This window comes from Camelus ferus, unplaced genomic scaffold (assembly GCF_009834535.1).
Source record: "Camelus ferus isolate YT-003-E unplaced genomic scaffold, BCGSAC_Cfer_1.0 contig534, whole genome shotgun sequence".
Lineage (NCBI taxonomy): Eukaryota > Metazoa > Chordata > Mammalia > Artiodactyla > Camelidae > Camelus > Camelus ferus.
Genome location: NW_022589662.1, coordinates 75,879 through 93,096, shown reverse-complemented (window position 1 = coordinate 93,096; position 17,218 = coordinate 75,879).

Here is a 17,218-nt window from a genome sequence, read left to right as displayed (position 1 = left end):
CCAAAGAAGACGTACAAATGGCCAACAGGTAGGTACATGAGAAGATGTTAAACCTTAGTACTTATCAGGAAAATGCAAATCAAAACCACAATGAGAGATCAACTTACACCTCTTAAAGGAATGGCTATTATCAAAAAGCTAAATTTTGGCAAGGATGTGAAAAAAAGGAAAACTTTGTGCACTGTTAGTGAGGATGTACATTGGTCCAGTCACTATGGAAAACGGTACGGAAATTCCTTTAAAAAATTGAAAATAGAACTGACATAGAATTCAGGAATTTCACTTCCAGGTATATATCCAAAGCAAATGAAAACAGGACATTGAAGAGATACCAGTTCTCTGATGTTCACGGCAGTCTTATTCACAATAGTAAGATATGGGAACAAGTAAAATGTCTTTTAATGGAAAAATGGATAAAGAAGACGTGATTATATATACCTAATGGAATATTATTCAGCCATGGGTAAGGAAGAAATCCTGCCACTTGAGACAACGTGGATGGATCTTGAAGACGTTACGCTAAGTGAAATAGGTCAGAGAGAGAAACGTAAAAACCGCATGGTATTACTTATATTTGGAATATTCAAAAAAAAAATCCCTCTAACTCATAGAAAGAGAGCAGGAAGTGGTTGCCAGGGGCTAGGAATAAAAAGAGGTTAGTAAAATTGTACAAACTTTCATCTTTAAGATGAGTAAAGTTTGAAGATCTAATGTAAAACATGACGACAATGACTGATAACACTATGATAACATCGAAACTTGCTAATATGGTAGAAAAAATTCTCACACACACACGAAAATAAATATGTAAGGTGACAGATGGCTTTTTGCAATGTATATGTATGTCAAATGACCACGACACACACTTGCATTTATCTTTTACAATTTCATTTGTCAGTTATACTTCAGTAACGCTGGGGAAAAAGTAATGCATTTGGTGTGAAAATATTTTTTAGCAGCCTTTACAAACCTCCCACTAAAATATCTGTGAACAGATGCAAACTCTTTACTGCATCAGCCTAATGGGGAATTTGGTGCCAGAATGTGGGGGGAAAAAATTCTCCCAGATGGATGTGCGTCCTAAATAAACCTTCTGATGGTTCACACCTCTTGGCACACCCAGGCTTCCTCATACAGGAGGGAGCGTTGGAATGAAAATCAAGAGGAATGACAATTTCTCCCCAACTCAATTCCTGATCTAGAGACTCAGGAGTGTTGAACAGCTCAGAAAGCTACGTCCTTCTCTCTCTATGGCCAGAGGGAGCCCTGGTCATGATAGACCTCCTCTGAGCCGTGCCCCTTTGTGAGTTCTTAACACTTTTCTATAGCTTTTAACACATTGAATCACTGATCGCTTTTAGGGTTTTATTTCCTTTTTACAATGCTCTTTGGCAACAAGGATGATTTTTACTTATTTCTGCATTTCTACTTCTCTAGCATATATTTTTTTTATGACACCGGAAGTTCATAATAAATGTTTGTTGAGTTGAATCATTGCAGTTAAAATTGCATTCGTGTTTGTAATTGTAGAAAATGTTGTCTGACATTTGGACAGAAACATTGACAAAAGCCGTCACCATGATTCACGGATAGATGTTTTCAATATATATTGTTTTTCTCCAAGTGTACGTTTCCAGACAATTAGCATACTCATTCAGATTTATAAGTAAAAACAGAGCAAAACACATCTGTACCTGGCTGCGCCACAAATTGTTTCATGTCATTCCCAAATTAATGTATTATCTCTCTGAATAAACAGGAGTCTTTTTCACAGTGCTGATGGCTGTGAATAGTAAGACTGTTACCGTAATGTCTCAGGCCAATCTCCCAGAAATCTTTGCGGTTTCTCTCTTGTGTTCATAACGCCTTTTCGTTGCTGAATTTTATTTTGCCCTTCAATCCACAGAGTTATCATCTTAGTGCAGAATTTCCCCTTTTCATATTTAGGATATGGCCATGCTCTATTAAGCAATGCTTCTGCTTTTTATTTCACTTCTTTGGCTTTTAATCCATTCTCCATCCTGCAGTGAAATGAATATACGGCCAGTCCCTTGATGTCTGCCATCACTTAGGTTCTTTCTAGCGTGACTCTCATGACCTGGCCCCTTGAAGTATTATTACCTACCATTCTGGCTCCCTCCCCTCAAAATACTATTTATTCTAAGAACTCTACACTGCTTGAAATTATCTAGATATTGTCTTCAATCTACAGAATATAGTAGAGCAACTGGTATGTAATAAACTAAGAATAAGGATTAATTGGTTCAATGACCTTGAAGGTTTTAAGACAGGAAGCCCTTCTTTAGCCAAACATTTAGATTTTTGTCTCTTCTGATTCTTCTCTGATCTTAGACAATAATTGTGAGTAATATTAGTCAGCCAGTATGCATTTATGTTCATATTTTGCATAAGATCATAATAAAAAGATACATTCATAAAATCATGTAAAAAAATTGAGAATGAGAAATCTCCTACATTTTTTTCCCTTGTCTTGACAGAATCCTCTCAGTTTCTGTGAGACATCTTACCTATATGAATTCAGGTGCTGTTGCTACTGTCGAAATGACAATAGAATCAATTTTCTAGTGTATGGGGTTTTCTGTTTTTATTTACTTTATGGAGAGCATAAACTTGAACTAGTTATTTCTTCACTGCATGAGAGGAGAGAAGGGAACATTTTTTCCCCAGTTTTATAACCACAATAAAACTTGAAAATCTTGAAGGTACATGTTTTATATACTATTAAGGAGTGGTTTCATGAATCATTAAAATGGACAGGTTTAGGAATTACTATTAAGGAAGGTAATCACCACGGAAAAGAACTTTTCGTACAATTGTTTTAAAATGATTTGCCTGTCACTCTGTGTTAGCTAGAGCTATTTTGTGGTTGGAATCATGACACAGATAAAGTTAAAGCCTTCAGCCTGTACCAAAGATAACATAAAAGACAGTCAAGTTTCCATTGCTTGAACAAACCCTAATTCAAACAGTTACTACTCTTGAGCAAAGGTGAGGGAAACCAGCTTTATGAGAGCCTACCTGCCTAGGGGTCAAATTCTAGGAAAGAAATATGAACTTAAAAAAGAGTTGTCTAGGAATGCTCTGCAGTGATAGGGCAATGCCTGCTTTTCTCCCCCATGTAGGTGGAATCTTATTGAATACATGCAATTCCTGTTCTCTGAATCCCACAATTTGACAACAATGGGAAGGACACCAGTTTAGAGAGAAAGCGACTAGGTCCTGGTTACTCTGTGTCCTCCCAAATGCTCATTAAAATGACTGACAAGATCTGTTAATATTGGGGTGGGGGGATATCTTCAGCAATTTTGGAAATCAGAAACAGGTGTCATCTTATTTCAGGAATGTGAAAGAATTTCTGCTACCTTTGCATCCAGTGGGTTCAAATCAAAGGCACCCATAGCTGAGGACCAAGATCTTTAAGGAAAAAATTATAAGCCAAGGAGGAAGCATAGAGGAAACAAAAGCGCAGGGAGAAAGCTGGCAGGGCTGTCTCCCTATTGCAGGGCTGACAGGAGCTCCTCCCAGGCAGGGCTGACATTATGTGGACTCTGAAGGAAGCACCTCGTATAAATAGCACAACAAAGCAGAGGGGTGGAGAGACCATTATCTGTAACACACTCATGTTGTTATAGAGGAAAAAGCACTAGAAAAGCACTTCTCAGCTCTTCCAGACACCTGGACTGAGATGATGACATATCTCCATTTCTTTTTCTGTATTCCCTAGATCAACAACAAGAACAAAAAACCTCAATAAGAACACTGTAAGAATCTGTGTAAGACCCATTAATATAATCTCAGAACACTTCAAATTCCTACTGTTATGAGCCCAAATGAGAGAAGTATAAATCAGTGTTTTTGACAGTCAATTAAAGGGAGAAGCTTGGGGCACGACAAAATCAAAACAGGAAACGACCATTGCTCAGAAATATCAAGGTCTTTGATAGCCTTAAATGACTAAGGAGAAAAGGTAAAATGCAGAAAATGCACATTTCATGTCCTCAACAGATTTAAAAGGAGCCAGAATCTACAGAATCTATAGCATTGTTTCATCAACACTTATGAAATGAAAGAATCCTTTTAGAGCCTTGTGAAAATTATGGGTATTCACTCAGAAAAATATATATGCTCGCAGTCTCACAGAAAAAAACTATTTGCATAAAATTTTAGGAGCTTTATAGATTTCCCCCAAGTCCACCTCTTGATTCAAGATTACCTCTGTATTAGCCTAGATTCTCCAGAGAAGCAAAACAGATTCATATCTGACTGAACTGGCACCCATGATGATGGGGCATGAGATCCACATGACAGTGTCCACAGTCAGCAAGATGGAGACCCAGGGGAGATTGTGGTGTGAGTCCTGGTGGGATTCCAATTCCAAAGTCAGGAGGACGCTGATATTGCAGGGTTTTTTTTTTTTTAACTTAAAAAAATCGATTATTGTTGATTTACAATGCCGTGTTAGTTTCTGGTGTACAGCATACTGATTCAGTCATATGTATTTTGTTTTTACAAATTCTTTTTTATTATAGGTTATTACAAGGTATTGAATATAGCTCCCTGTGCTATTCAGTAGGGCTTTGTTGTTTATATATTTTATATATAGTAGTTTGTATCTGCTAATCTCACACTCTCAGTTAATCCTTCCTCCTCCTTTCCCCTTTGGGAACCATAAGTTTGTTTTCTATGTCTCTGAATCACTTTCTGTTTTGTAAATAAGAAGATATGGGATATATATACACACATATATATACATACATACATAACGGAATAGTACTCAGCCATAAAAAAGGTTAAATAAAGCCATTTCCTACAAAATGAATGGGCCTAGAAATTATTATACTAAGAAAGGTAAGTCAGACAGAGAAAGACAAATATCAAATGGCATCATTTATATGTGGAATCTAAAAAAGTGACACAACAAATATCTCAGTTTGAAGACAAGCAGGAAAAGAGAATGCTCCCTTACTCAGCACTTTTGTTCTCATCAGGCCTTCATCTGATTGGATGGGGTCTGCCCATACTGGGGAGGGCCATCTGTGTTACTCAGTCTGCTGATTCAAATGTTAATCCTCTCCAGAAATATCCTCCCAGATACCACAGAAGAATGCTTAACCAAATATCTCAGCACTCCATGGCCCAGAGACAAACCAAAGAAAATAAATAAATTCATTAAAATGCTTAAAAAAAAAAAAGCCAGTTTACACATGAAGAAACAGAAAACGGATTTTAATCATAACTCCCCAAAACACCAAAGGTGGCATTGGCAAGAACGCCATCCATCTTAGACAGAGAAAGTGGTAGCAGGAAACATTTGCTTGTGGAGAAAACTTCAAGAATATTTTCAAATACCAAACAAATACCAAATAAATGGTGCCCTTTGTGAACAAATGACTGGAGTATTTTTTCCAGAATCATAGAAATGAATCAATGTGCCAACAAAAGAATGATGAAGTTATGACCTGAAAACCGAAGCCAAGAGCTGTGAAGTCAGTCTAAATGTAGAAATATCAAAGAATCATCCAATGTGTGGCTACAGGATTGATTATAAACTTCTTTTGTTTGAAATAAAATTCTATATAATTAAAAATAGGGCATAGAAGCCCAAAGTAAATATTTAAAAATTAGGACACTGGAAGACAGAATGTCTAATAGTTCATCTTTGAAAATAACATTTAGAAATAACTGAAGGAGATTGCCACGATGGTGGAGGAGAATGACTTGTAGCTCACCCTCTCTCACAAATACATCCAAACTTACATCTACATACAGGGCAATTCATACAGAATACCACAGAACTTTGGCAGAGTATCTTCTATGTTGGAAATGCAGGGAAATTCTCACAAAAAAAATGGGTAGGAGGAAATAAAAAGGAAAAGGAAATCAGAGCAGGACCTGTCCCTGGGCGAGTGGGCGGCAAAGGGGGAAAGGCATCTTCATGCTGGGGTGTCCCCTCTCCAGCAGGGAGGTCAGTGGAGACAGAAAGGGGGCTTCAGAGGCTCAGAGGAGAATGCAGCTGCCACTTGGCAGACAGAACTGAGAGAAGACAGAACAGAGGGTCTCTGCTATCCCTAGCCTGAGACGAGAGCCCATAGGGGTAGGGTAGGACTGGGCGTTGGAGCTCAGGGCTCGGTGCGTGAGCCCAGGGAGACGACTGAGGCTGGCTGCACAGAGGGCTAAAGTGTGGTGTGGGCTGAGTCTGGGAGCATGTGCAGAACAGCGTGGGTCCCCACAGAGAGCATCCGTGCTGGTGTGGGTGGAGGGGAGGGCTGCAACGCAGCCTGGCCATAGCAGCCTGCTCTCGTAGCACAGAGGGTGCCTCTGGCCACCATTGCTGGTGCACAATCTGCTTGTGCACTTCAGACACAGCGGTGATCTCAGCTTGCTCGGGAGGGGCACAGTCGCTGGTGTGCAGCTCGCAGGTGGAGGCAGGGTGGAAACCGGAATCTATCCCCGGGGGTCATGTGACTTTGTAGATCTTCCAGATAGAAAACCAATAAGGCAATGGAGATATTAATAACACAATAGGATAGTTAGACTTCATTGATATTTTCAGGACATTACATTCCCCCAAAATAGAAAATACATTCTTTTCAAGCACACACGGAACATTCTCTAGAATAGACCGCATATTTGGGCACAAAAGAAACCTCAACTAATTTAAGAGGATAGAAATTATTTCCAGCATTTTTTTCTGACCACAATGGCATGAAACTAGAAATCGACGACAGAAAGAAAAATGAGAAAAAAACAACTGCATGGAGACTCAACAACATGCTACTAAAAAACCCAATGGTTCAATGATGAAATCAAAGAAGAAATGCATAAATACTTTCAGACAAGCAACAACGAAAACACAACCACACAAAATCTACCGAATGCAGCAAAAGCAGTCCTCAGAGGGAAGTTCATAGCTACACGGTCCTTCCTCAAAATAAGAAGAGCAGTCTCAAGTAAACAACATAAACTACCACCTAAAGAATTAGAAAGAGAAGAACAAACAAAACTTAAAGTTAGCAGAAGAAAAGAACAGAGAGGAAATAAATAAAACAGAGATTAAAAAAATTTGAAAAAAAATTGATCAAACCAAGAGCTGTTTTCTTGAAAGTGTAAACAAAATCAACAAAGCTCTGGCCAGGATCACCAAGAAGAAAGGAGAGAGAGCAGAAATAAACAAAATAAGAAAGGAGAATGGAGAAATTACAACCAACCCCACAGAAATACAAAAGAAAAATAATCTTAAGAGAATACTATGAACAATTATATGGCAACAAATTGCACAACCTAGAAGAAATGGACAAGTTTCTAGAAACACAGTCCTCCAAAACTGAACCAAGAAGATTATGCTGAGTGAAAAAAAAATCCAAAAACGTTACATGTTATATGATTTCATTTGTGTAATAGATTCAAACGTAACAAGTACTAGAAATGTCAAACAAATCGATGGTTTCCAGGGGTTTAGAAGGGCTGGGGGAGGGACAAAGTGAATGCAGCTCTAGAAGGGAAGCATGAGGGATCACTGTGGTGAACAATTCAATGTCTTGGCTGTGATATTATGCTACGTTTTGCAAGTTGTTCTCATTGGGGGAAGCCAGATAAACGGTAAATGGGATATCCAACCATTTGCTTCATGATTGCATTTGAATCTACAATTATCTCAAAAGTAAACAAATTTGGATTTAATTTTAACTGAAAATTGGGTGTATGATGACTACATAATAAGCCCCAAATAGAAAGCGTTTGCAACCAACAAAAATTGACAAAGAATCAGAATACAGAAGATATATATATAGAAGATAAGATATATAAATATATAACATAGTAGAGAAGAGAGAATATTAAAAATAAATAGATGAAAATACATATATTATATAAATATATTATATATAAATATATATTTATATATAAAATATAAAAAATAAATATAATATATATAATAAATATATAAATATATATTATATATATAAAATATATAATATATGTTTATATATATAAAATATATTAAATAAATATAAAATATCTAATAAATATATGTATAAACATATATATAAATATATACTATATAGTATATACTATCTATATATACTATATATATAGCCTATATAACTATATATTATATATATATTATTATACTACATATATTAGTATATATATTACTATATAATATACTAATATATAGTATATATTTATATATAGACTGCCTTCTACAAAGCCATAACTAGTTAGTAGAAAACTTGGCAGAAGGCTTGACAAGCAGTTTTTAAAAGTTTGTCACATAAATGACCAATAAATGCAGGAAAAGCCAATCAAACTTATTAGTAATTGAGAAAATATCAATTGTAATTATATTTCTCATCTCTGCCTTCACCGTCAGCTCCAGGCAACCACTGATGTACTTCCTGTCTCGATAGACTTGCCTTCATTTGACATTTTTTCCTTGCAGTATTTCCAATATGTCCCCCCATTGCCTTTTTGTGTGTGCGTTATTCATACTGGACAGTTTCTATTAATTTCAAGTTCACTGATTTTTTTCTCCTGCCATCTCAAATCTGTCACAGAATCCTTCTAGTAAATTTTTCATTTTAGTTATTTTACTTTTCAATTCCAGAATTTCCATCTGTTTCTTTCAAAAAAACCCATATAATTTCTTTATCTTCATTGAATTTCTATTTCCATTGGTTTGTCCGTCATCATATTTAGCTTCATTTTTCTAACAAGCTTTCCTTTCATTCTTTATATTTTGATAATGGCTTCTTTAAAAGTTTTGCTAAATCTGATGACACTCAAAACATCTCCTATTTATGCTTTTTCTCCTGAGTATCTGTCATATTTTTGTTTCTCTGAATGTCTCATAATTTTTGGTCGAATACTGGACATCTTACATGACATACTGTAACAACACATATATAATATATTTTTGCCCCCAGTGGTGACAATTTTTTCATTTGTTTGGTAACTGGTCTGGACTAAATTAAAAGGCTGTGTTTCTCTGCACTGTGCTTCCTCATATCTCTGCTTACTTAATTTTCCTTGATTTTAATTTTTACAATTGGCTTTCCAAGGTGTGCCTGTGTGTTTACAGAGTTTAATTTGTCAGAGGTGGGGCTCGAACACCTCAAACCAGTGAGGCTTCTACTCTGTATGGATGGACCCACTGTGGGTAAACCCAGGTGTTTTCAAATTTCCCCCAGCTCTTACTTTCCACTGGGCTCTCTTGCATCCTTGCCTTCATTGGCCAAGGATGTCTGGATGGCCTGGGGGGTGGTCTCCGTGCTCTGCACACATGCAAGCCTCTAGCCTACCAGGTGTATGCGGAGAGTTTATTGAGCCCCCAAAGACTGAACCATCTTCTAAAAGTTCCTTTTAAATCCCCAGCTGTTAATCTTCCAGCCCATCGCTTGTTCCAAGCAGGACTGCAGCCTCCGGCAAGCTGCTGTCTCTCCCCATTTGCTTGCCGTGGGGGTCCCATCTGTAGACGACTCCTAGTCGGGTGAGGCTCCTCCAGCGTCCAAGGGGCTGGTGGTCGAAAGTCCACTGGCAGAGCTGCTGGGAAGTGGATGGGGAGCAACTCCAGGCAAGGATGCCAGAGACTCATACTGCTCTCAAATGATCAGGAGGACATAGCTAACAAAAGAGTCAGGAAATAAATGGCCCGTGTGTCACTGTTTAACATACACGTGGAACACGTAACATGTTCAAACGAGGGATGACGATGTTTAGAACTCAAGAGCAAAGAAGTCATGGACTGAGTAGACTGGTAGATCTTTCTTATCTTAATTTGAAAAATCAGATTGAGAAATTGAGCTGTTATTCTGGTCTGTCTTGTGAGTTATTTTTGCTGTTGTGTGGTGGGCAAATACGGCTCACCCAAGCTTCTTTTATATTGCTTTTAACTCTGTGTTGATTTTGCTCCTTTCCTGGAACATGAGGAGTCTATTTTTCCTGTCACGATCATCACTTGTCAGTTCCGAAGCCATCTCTTGTCCATTTAATACAACAGCTGGTGTTCTTTTTCAGCATGTTCTAAAAATGACAGAAGTCTTTGCATAGTTGGCAGCTCTTATGGGGGGACTTAATTATATAAAGATATTTAACTTTACTCTGCAGAAGCAGAATTACATAAAACAACAGAAAAGCCATTTTTACTTCGAATTAACTTGAATAATTTTTTCCCAGCCTTTTAAGAGTTTACATTCTATTGCATGAGTCACTTTTAAAAAATGTGACATTATCTTCCAGAAGCCCTTCTTTATGTCTTTTTCCCTCGAAAATGTATGGATATTCCTGTGTTAACTGAGTTACAATATAGAACTTCCATCCTCTTTTGTTAAAGATTATGCATGGAAAATATTTGCCATTTAAAAATTCCTGTCTGGCTGCATGCAGACCAAACTTCACTCCTCTCATCCCTCATTTAAAAACCTTTATAAAAACTAGGAAAAGATGAAAATTCATAACATCAAAAAGTAAAAGTAACAACATATTTCAAGGAACCAGGAGAATTTTACACCATTTAAAAGGCATATGGAGTCGAGTTGGAACTAACCATCAGCATCTGATCTTGAGAAATACTTTATGCCTGAGCAACTTTAAGATTTTGTCTTCTCAGATTTGGAGACTGAACATTCATAATGTTTAGAAACTTAGTTAATAGAGCAGGAACTATTTAAGGAAGCATTCTGATCAATAATTTTCTTCTAGCCTATCTTTGAGCTATTACCAGGATGGTCACATAAGCAGAGTGGAATTAAATCATGGTGCGTGTGAAGCTAGGAATAAGGAACTCCTGCATAAACTGGTTTGGGAAGGATGAATCTGGGGACTGAATTTTTTTATTTGCACACATCCATGCTTCTCTATGTCAAAAATGCTATAAAGAATATAGGGAGGTGTAAGTAAACCTTGGAAGCAACAAATGCCAGGGATGGGCTTGCAGGATCCTTTCCCAGCAAAGTCGCAAGGGACACATATAATACAAGAATCACATTGTGAAAACACATGTGAAATGGTGTCTATCTGGGAAGTGTGTTGGAGATGTAGTGCTGGAGGATTTTATTGGTGTGGATCCTGAAGTCACCTCCAGGCTCCCGGAAAGAAAGCAGAAGTCTAGCATAAAGCACATCGTTTATTCAAACAGTTTGAATGCAGTGAGACACTCTCATAAATTAGGATTGGTGAGAACACTCACCAAATATAAGTTCCCGGATGCCAGCCAAGCCTGCCCTGCAAGCAAGCCTTTCTAAGAACAGCAGTCCCAGGCTTGCTGTCTTAAATCTTTTCTGCACAATGTACAACTTATATTTTAAAATAATTCTGCAGATCAGTTTTTAAAGGGCCAACTCTGTAATAGAAGAATGGCTAAAACATGCAGATAAGAAATGAACACGTTTTTAAAATACCAGCGTCTAGCGAAAATATGAAAATATTTCCATCTTACTGGAAATAAGAAGCATGCAGATCAAGACCTTCCAAGTTAGGTTTTTAAAAAATATATCATTCCTGAGTGTTGTTAATAGTCCTGGGAAATTTGTACTTCCATGGACCGCTTTTAGCAGCAGGAATCAGACAACTTTCCTGTATCCGTTTCTCTCTCTTTTATCAGAGGTGATAGATTGATATGGATGTAATTTTTTTTTACTCTTTGAGTGTTGAAATTCATTTAAAACTAATCTTGGGAAATAATTAGATATGCTGAAGAAATCCTGAATTAAGACTATTCACTGCAACCTTATGGATGATGTTAAAAATTAGAAATAACCTAAAATGACTTACACGAAAAGAGTCTATTATATAATGAATACCATGCAGCTATTAAAATTATGTCAATGAGTAACTATCTCCATGAGAAAAAAGCTATCAAAAGAGAAAAAGATTATAATGCTGGGTCCACAATGGATGAGCAGAATGAGGGGTCAAAAGAGCATAAAGTTGGAAGGTAATCAATACAAGAATAACATATGATGAAGGATAATCGGAAATTAGTTTGGACGTGATTAATTAAATCACTACTTTGCTTTGAAAGATAGTTTTTGTTCCTTATTAATGTAGTAAAATATACATTGCATGAAGTTTACCACTATAGCCATTTGCAGGTGTGTACTGAGTGGTGCGACGCATACTCGCAGTGTGGCGTAACCATCATGGCTACCCATTTCTAGAACTTCTCCATCACCCCAACCAAACACTTCCTGCCATTAAACAATCACTCCTCATTCCCCTAACGAGTTTTAAACATATTTCCAGCTGTAGCATAGAATTATTGTGAAAAGAACAGTGAGAAACCAGGCCACCCCTCCTCCCCTGAAGGTCCCCTTTAAGAACGCCCAGCTTAACTTAGACAACTGACACTTTGAGTGGTCCTCCTTCCCCTCCCCGTGCCCTAAGTCCTGCCTTTAGGTTTTTTTTCAATTTATTTCAAAATTTTGAATGAGGCATCTTTTCCTTTTTCTATGTATGTCTTTTGATTTTACCGTTGAAACTTGTACATTGACTATTGGCAATGAAACAATTAATTAGTCAATCTAAGAAAAAAAAAAAAGGAAAATTTTATTTGACACAAATTGAGGATTGTAACCTGAGAATAGCCTCTCAGAAAGCTCTGAGTGCTGTTCTGCCCATTAGAGGTCAAACAACAGTCATGAGAGGTTTTGAGACAGAGGGCTATACATTAAACAATGTATTACTGACAGTCTGTACAATCTAATGAATAGTGGATCAAGGGTCATCATGAACCCGCACAAAATTAAAAAAGAATCTTATTTTTTAAGGAGTTTTCTTACTGGCACTAGGAGAACATTGCTTTTTATGGTTGAGCAGGTGTCTCTGTGATGGGGAGGTGTGGTTGATACACAATGCAAGAGAGGAAGCGAAGGGCAGAGAAAATGTTCTATGTTTAAATTTTTCTTTATTTTATTTTATTTTTTAATTTTTAACATTTTTTATTGAGTTATAGTCATTTTACAACGTTGTGTCAAATTCCAGTGCAGAGTACAATCTTTCAGTCATACATGAACATACATACATTGATTGTCACATTCTCCTTCGCTGTGAGCTACCACAAGATCTTGTATATATTTCCCCGTGCTACACAGTACAATCTTGTTTATCTATTCTACATTTTGAAATCCCAGTCCCTTCCCACCCCCCGCCCCCTTGGCAACCACAAGTTTGTATTCTATGTCTATGAGTCTGTTTCTGTTTTGTATTTTTGTTTTTTGTTATTTTTCTCAGATTCCACATATGAGTGATCTCATATGGTATTTTTCTTTCTCTTTCTGGCTTACTTCACCTAGAATGACATTCTCCAGGAACATCCATGTTGCTGCAAATGGCATTATGTTGTCCGTTTTTACGGCTGAATAGTATTCCATTGTATAAATATACCACATCTTCTCTATCCAGTCATCTGTTGATGGACCCTTAGGCTGTTTCCATGTCCTGGCTATTGTAAATAGTATTTTTTTATTTTTAAGTTTTTTTATTGACTTATAGTCATTTTACAATGTTGTGTCAAATTACAGTGTAGAGCCCAATTTTTCAGTTACACATGAACGTACATAAATTCATTGTCACTTTTTTTTTCACCATGAGCTACCACCAGATCTTGTATATACTTCCCTGTGCTACACAGTATAATCTTGTTTATCTGTTCTGCATATGCCCATCAGTAGAAATTTTTCTTATCTTACCATAAAACACAAATTTCATTTCATGCTATTATAATGTGGTAACTCTGGTAATCAGATTTTCCTCATTCCTCAGGACTTGCTTCTTTGGTTGGTGGTGGTGTTGATTGTTGAAGGCTGTAACAGTCCATCTGAGACTTTCCCAAACTATTTTTACGCAGACTATTTCTTGTCACGTGTGATCCTTGAAGTCTGCGCTCCTTTAGCTCACGTTCAGCTAATGTTTTGAGAGACATTTTCTTGAATGCCAGGAGCTGAAACAAACAAACAAACAAACAAACAAACAGAAAACTAAAAAAAAAATAGAGAATGGTCACTTTTTCAGTCTTTGAAGGTTGACTTTGTGCTGGGACACATTTTTTTGTTTTGTTTTGTTTGTTTTTTATCACTTAGGTAAGCTTGCTCTGAGCTTAGAGATTTTCCCAAGGTGAAAGCTTAAAGTCTTCTCAGTCCTGTTCTGAACACATGTCTTCTCCAAGGATGGTTTTTCTTTCCAATTCCTCTGTATACAGGGCTGCTTTTGAGTGTCCAAATTTCCCAAAGCATCTAGCTTCTCTTCTGGGGCTCTGATGCCTACTGTATACTCCGCCCACTGTCCCCTGCCCAGATGGTTGTGAGATGGTAGTGACTACATTATAGCTTTAACAAGCAGTGCCCTTCACTCTCCTGCTTTCAGCTCCAGTCATGCAAAGCAGAGATGAGAATTTTACGTCACTCCTTCAGGTATCTCCCAGAGAAGTTAGGACAGACGCACACAATAATTTGCAAGTGAAGCCTGCCCTGCTGCCTGTGGTTCACTGGTGTGGCTCTGGGAGCTGGACTGCCATCTGATCAGGACAAGGATCACCACCGCACGGGCACGCGGGTGTACAAGGGTGAGGAAAAATGCCACAAAACCTTCCTGCCATTTTGAAGATGGCTTTTTCTCAGTCGGGTATTTGCTTGTTGGCTGTAAACTTCTGACCACTTTCTCTAGCTTCTCCATGGTTGGTTCTGACAACGTCTGGTCTTCTTTTGATATTTCTGTTAGGGAGTAAAAGCTTGGAGTGTCACAGTCCACCACTTTGCCATTCCCAATTTTTTAAAAATAAATAATCATTAAACATATAACATAACATACATCAAAATAATTTTTTATTATATTTAAATTGTATATGTACATAAATAAGGCAAAAATAAAAATAAAACTCTTTTTTTAATGCTGCTTCCTTTTTCAAGTGCTGAGAAGGGGAAGGAAATATAGATCAATGATCGTCAAGCTTCCCCCAATGTGTATGTCATGGGCAGTTCTTTAAAAAATGTGTTAAAATGAATTATTAGAAAAATGGAATTTGAAAGGAAACAAAATATAAATCCTGTTTTTAAATTATTAGACTCAACAGACACAAAATCACTCTGTCATATGGTTATTAAAGTTTCTAAATGCTTCTTCTCAGTTTCTGCAACTGACAAATAGCCATGAATTGTTAGACTGAGGTTGGTTCAGACCAGACTTTGAGTCATCCAGACTAATTCCCTATTTATCCTCTGGTTCAGTAAGCTTCATAAGAGCAGAGGAAGACATTACTAAGGGAAAGATCATTTCAACTAGATAAAATATTAAAATTGCCAGTCTATAAAATCATCTAAACACTGACAGCAGAGAATTATTTGGAAAAATACTTGCCTCAAATGTTGTGAAAATTTAATAACCACACAATTATTTAGAAGGTGTTCCTGCAAAAACAGAAGTAAGCCAGGAAGATTCTAGTAGTGAATAGAACAATGAACCATGTACAAACAAAAAATTTGAAATTGGTAATAAAAACGAAAAACATGTCATTTCCTTGGAAGAGAAGAAAATATCCATCTGAGCTACAATATTTTTGGTGTAAATTGAAAAAAAAATGATCGTCTTGATAATTTAGAGACAGGTCAAAGACTTGTGTTGAAGGAGAATGACCTAGTTGTTAATCATAGGAGCAAAACAATATTCACTGTTGAAACAAGACTCCAAATTTTTTTTTATTCAAAAATTTTTATTCTCCCTTTCAGTGTGAACTTTGGTCCTTTGCTTACATATTTTTTTAACATTTTTTATTGATTTATAATCATTTTACAATGTTGTGTCAAATTCCAGTGTTCAGCACAATTTTTCAGTCATTCATGGACATATACACACTCATTGTCACATTTTTTTCTCTGTGAGTTATCATAACATTTTGTGTATATTTGCCTGTGCTATACAGTGTAATCTTGTTTATCTATTCTACAGTTTTGAAATCCCAGTCTGTCCCTTCCCACCCTCCACCCCCCTGGTAACCACAAGTCTGTATTCTCTGTCTGTGAGTCTATTTCTGTCCTGTATATACACTTAGTTTCTGTTTGTTTGTTTTTGTTTTTGTTTTTGTTTTTTAGATTCCACATATGAGCGATCTCATATGGTATTTTCTTTCTCTTTCTGGCTTACTTCGCTTAGAATGACATTCTAAAGTATGCGGGTGCTCTGAACATTTTAGCTGAAGATGGGGGACATGCCGTAACGGCTAACGTTCTGCAATGAACTGTTGGGAACCGAGTGCCACTTTTAACCCGTCCCACCTGTGTGGACTTGAGCGAGTTAGTGACCCCCTGGGTGACCTTTTTCCATCTGGACGGCTGTCATGAAAGTTAAGGAGTGAATACATGTAACACTGTGCTTGATTCATACAAAAAACCCAGTAAGTAATGACTGGTTATTACGAAGCATCCTCTCCTTACAGATTTGACAAGGATGCAGGTTTTGCCAAAGTGAATGACCTGTGGGTTGGAATTGTTCTTTCCTGGTTTTGACTGGCATTTAAAAGTGCCATCGGGACCAGACAGAGGTAGAAAGGGTCAGATGGAAAAGGTGTCTTGGTTACGTTGTCCCGTCAACCCATCTTGTGCCTTCGCTCTGGGCTTCACATTAGTATGGAAGCTCCAAAGATTGCTCCTCTAAGAATGCATTTTTTAATCAATGTTATTGAATGGTGGGGGGGTCACAACTCTGACTCTTCCCAGTGTAGACCTGGAAAGAGTGCAATTTAGCCAGAGTCGGGGGCCCGGGTGGGAGCACTGTATACAGGGGTGATTGGAGACTCAAGCTGGGCGCCAAACCTTGGGTCACGACAGCCCATTCTTTCTCAGGAACGGGGACCTCAGTGAGGGGGTCACAACCAGACTGGGGATTTATTCGTGGCTATTACAGTCTTTTAATACTTTTAAAATACATTCCGCATTTTCAACTGTTAACCTGTTGTTCTTGTAGGAAAATGATAAAATAATAAAATCACAAACCAAGGGAAATTTCCAAGTGTGATGTTCTTCAAGCCATCCCAGCCCAGCTGGTCTGTAGGGACACTCTGCGGGTGCAGACTGGAGACCTTCCACAAATCCTTCCCTCTCCCCCCAACATGGGCGCCAGTGGGACCCAGGAGTTTCTGGCCACCTGGGAGGCACGTACGAGAGACCTGTGGTCACTATGTGCTTGTCCTGGTGGGAGCCCAACCCGCACA